Raw genomic sequence first — 4,241 nt, 5'->3', positions numbered from 1 at the left:
GCGGGCGCATGTGGTCCCAGCTACTTGGGAGGCGGAGGCAGGAGACTCGCTTGAGCCCAGGAGTTGGAGGTTGCTGTGAGCAGTGATGCCACGGCACTCTACCCAGGGTAACAGCTTGAGGCTCTGTCTCAAAAAAAAGAAACAAGAAACTTTATCCCCAGTGCAAGAGCCCTGTGGAGGGCTGAGCAGGAGCCTGGTGCCATGCCCAGTAGCATGCCAGGCCTCTCATGGACTCGAGTGCATTGAGAGGGAACAGTTTGTGGTTGGTGGGTGTGGAGAAGCAGAGCTGCTCATTGGGTGCATGGTTGTCACATGGGTTGCTTAGCCCTAGCGTCCACTCAAAGTCCAGCAGCTGCCCCATGAAGTTGAAGTTGGGTGAGATGTTGGACCTCTTCTTCTTGACGAAGGCATAGGCATCATTGAGTGACAGGTTCATCTTCTGCATCAGATCGGCCACAGTGATTGTCACTGAGTGGCTGATGCCTGCCAGGCAGTGCACCAGGACACTACACTTCTTGGAGCAGGCCTTGTCAATGAAGCTGATGGCCTCAGCGAAGAACTGGGAGAGGTCTGGCTCCAGTGGTCAGAGATGGGGATCTGCTAGTAGGTGAACTTGCCACCATGCTCAAAGGCATTGGGTAAGTGGGTGTGTCATTGAGGATATGTTTGATGCTGTACTTGCCAAGCATGTCCAGGTTGGTGGAGTCCTTGGCGCAGCCGAAGTAGAGGTAGGGCAGGATCTGGACAGGGAAAACTGGTTGGCTAGGTGACACAGGGCTGCCATCCAACTCAGTGGCACTGCTAGGCAGCTCTCTGACTTGCAGTCCGAGTGATACCGGAATTTTGCTCTTCAGTAGGTTCTTGGTCTCAGTGATTCGAAGAATGAATCTGCGGACCACAGATCAGTGTTAAGACCAGATTTATTTACAGAAAAGAATACAGAAGTGCCAGAGCTCTTGGCAGAGAGAAAACTGGAGTCAGAAGAGAAAAGAGCTCTCTCTCCTTCTCTCCTTGTCTGTCTGTAGGCTCTTTGTCTAGGGGTATATATAGTTGCATGGGGCCCTTAATAGTTACATTTACCAGGGCAAGGTAGGTACATTTGGCTGTTATGTCTGTCTGGGACATGTCTGGAACAACATGTTACATTTAGTGTGTCTGGGACATCTGTCTGTCTAGAACAACATGTTACATTTAGTGTGTCTGGGACATCTGTCTGTCTGGAACAACCTGTTACATTTAGTGTGTCTGGGACATCTGTCTGGGTTGCAAATTAATGGCTACAATCCCTTTTAGTCCCAGGCCTAGGAAATGGGGACCCCCGCCCACCCTCTAGCCTGCTGGTTCTTCTGCTTGCTGCCACCACACCAACATTGCCAAGGTGGAAGCAGCTGGTCTGTGTCCCCCAGCTCCACCAGCTGGCTGGGATGTCACTTGTCCTGTATCGCGAACAATCAGAGTTGATGCCTAGGCCCCCCAGGCCCAGCACAGAGGTGGGTGGCTAGCTACTGGGTGAGGATAAGCTGTCCACGTTGGTCTCACAATGCTCTGAGGACTCTATTTGGAACTTGTTGAAACCACCTTGGAGGTAGTAGGCCCGTCGTCGTGCAGCTTCTGTAGCAGCAGACGGAGCACCGACGCTGGAGCAACAGGTTCTGGCTGCCATTCGGCCGTGGCCTTGTTGTAGAACGGCATGGTGGCCGCCTTACAGTGTGTGGCTAAATGTCCCTTGTTGGCGTAGTTGGGCATAATGAAGCGGATGGGTAGGTTACCCTTGCGTAGACGGCGCAGCATGAGGTCCGGGATGCCTAGGTTGATGGCCCTTTTGATGTGCGATTCGTGTGGTGGGCAGTAGAGCAGCAGCAGCGAGGCGCCGCTACACACTGCCAGCTCCTCCTGTAGCCACTCCGTGCTCTTGCAGGGCGTGGCCCCTGCTCCGGTCGCCGCGCTCGCCCCAGTGCCCGCGTTGGACCCACACCGGGCTCGGACGCCGCCTGGGTGTCCCCAGCTGCCGCCACTGCCCCAAAGCGCTCTCTCCTGGAGCCTGACTCCCGCCGAACTGCGCGCCCCCGGCCCCGGCCTCCGGCTCCTTCCTGGCCGCCTGGCTCTCTGCCAGTTTTTTTTTTTTTTTTTGGAGACAGTCTCACTATGTCACCCTCAGTAGAGTGCTGTGCCGTCACAGCTCACAGCAACCTCCAGCTCTTGGGCTTAAGCGAATCTTTTGCCTCAGCCTCCCAAGTAGCTGGGACTACAGGCACCCCCCGCAAAGCCCAGCTATTTTTTTGTTGTAGTTGTCATTGTTGTTTGGCAGGCCTGGTCTGGGTTCTGACCTGACAGCCCTGGTGTATGTGGCTGGCCCCCTAGCCAATGAGCTACAGGCAAGGAGCCTAAATTAAGATGCTTGGATGGAGAGATTATCCTAGATTACCTGAGTGGGCTCTAAATGCAGCTACAGGTCTCCTTGTAAGAGAGAGGCAGGTCCTGGCGCAGTGGCTCACACCTGTAATCCTAGTACTTGGGAGGCCAAGGCAGGTGGATTGAGCTCACAGGCTGGAGAACAGCCTGAGCCAGAGCGAGACCTCATTTCTAAAAATAGCCGGGCATTGTGGCCGGCTCCTTTAGTCCCAGCTACTTGGGAGGCTGAGGCAAGAGAATTGCTTGAGCCCAAGAATTTGAGGTTGCTGTGAGCTATGACACAATAGCACTCTACTGGGGTGACACAGTGAGACTGTCTCAAAAAAAAAAAAAAGGGAGAGAGAGAGGCAGAGGGAGATTTGACAAGACAGAAGAAAAGAAGGCTGTGTTAAAATGGAAAGAGGTAGGAGTGCTGTGGCCACAGGCCAAACAATGCCCACCGCCAGAAGCTAGAAAAGGCATGGAATGGGCTCTCCCATAGAGCATCTGAGGGAGCCTGATGCTGCCGACACTTCAATTGCAGCCCTATGATACCAATTTCAGATTTCTGGCCTCCAGAATTGTGAGATGATAAATTTAAGTTGTTTTAAACTGGCAGGCTCTTCTAGTCCAGACAGATGCACCTTTGTACATGGTCACTTTCTCAGGGGTCAGAGAATGACCCCGTCCCTCAAGTGATGAGCACTGTATCCTGGTCTCATCAGCACCATTTTATATTATCCAAATTACATCTGACTGCATGCTACCACACGTTGTCTTAGGGCCATAGCGCCCGTACTTGTTTGGTTGGTTAGCTGTCAGAGGACAGCCATAGTCTTCTGATTCAAAATTTCCATTCTGGGTGGGTGCGGTGGCTCATGCCTATACTCTGGGAAGCTGAAGTGGATGGATCACTTGAGCTCGGGAGTTCAAAACCAGTCTGAGCAAGAGGGAGACCCTGTCTCTAAAAATAGCTGGGCGTTGTGGTGGGTGCCTGTAGTCCTAGCTACTTGAGAGGCTGAAGCAAAAGGATCACTTGAGCATTGGAGTTGAGACTGCTGTAAGCTATGATACCATGGGACTCTTCCCAGGGTGACAAAGTGAGACTCAGTCTTATGAAAAAAAAAAAAAAGGACTGTTTTGATTAAAAGACACTAAAGAGATATAATAACCAAATGACTCTTGATGGAAGCCTGCTTTAAAAACATGACTTTGGGCTCGCACCTGTAGCTTAGCAGCTAGGGCACCAGACACATACATTGGAGCTGGCAGGTTCGTACCTGACCCAGGCCTGCCAAACAACAATCACAACTACACCAAAAAATAGCCAGGTGTTGTGGCAGGTGCCTGTAGTCCCAGCTGCTTGGGAGGCTGAAGCAAGAGAATTGCTTAAGCCCAAGAGTTTGAGGTTGCTGTGAGCTGTGATGCCACAGCACTCTACTGGGCAACATAGTGAAACTCTGTCTCAAAATAAAATAAAATAAAATAAAAATGACTTTTGATTTGCTCCTGCTTAAAAAAAACTATCTGCAAAAAGTATTTCTGTAATAATTGGGGAAATTTATTTATTTAAATTTATTTATTATTTTTTGAGACAGTCTCAAACTATTGCCTTGGGTAGAGTGCTGTGGCATCATAGGTTAGAGTACCCTAACTCTTTGGGCTCAAGTGATCCTCTTGCTGCAGTTTTTCTATTTTTAGTAGAGTTGAGGTCTTGATTTTTGCTCAGGCTGGTCTCAAACCTGTGAGCTCAAGCTATCCACCTACCTTGGCCTTCCAGAGTGCTGGGATTATAGGCGTGAACCACCTCTCCTGGCCATGGACAAATTTAAATATTAATTAATATAAGA

The 4,241-nt window shown here is 50.6% G+C and overlaps 1 pseudogene; it reads right to left on the bottom strand.

Annotated features, from left to right (window-relative positions):
* Positions 1 to 151: 151 nt before the first annotated feature.
* LOC100963141 lies at positions 152 to 3,045 on the bottom strand (annotated as a pseudogene).
* Between the last annotated feature and the right edge of the window lie 1,196 nt (positions 3,046 to 4,241).

Source organism: Otolemur garnettii, unplaced genomic scaffold (assembly GCF_000181295.1).
Source record: "Otolemur garnettii isolate 467f Iridium unplaced genomic scaffold, OtoGar3 scaffold00145, whole genome shotgun sequence".
In the NCBI taxonomy this organism is placed as follows: Eukaryota; Metazoa; Chordata; class Mammalia; order Primates; family Galagidae; genus Otolemur; species Otolemur garnettii.
Note: the sequence above shows the minus strand (reverse complement) of the source record. Positions and strands in the feature narration are given on the sequence as shown.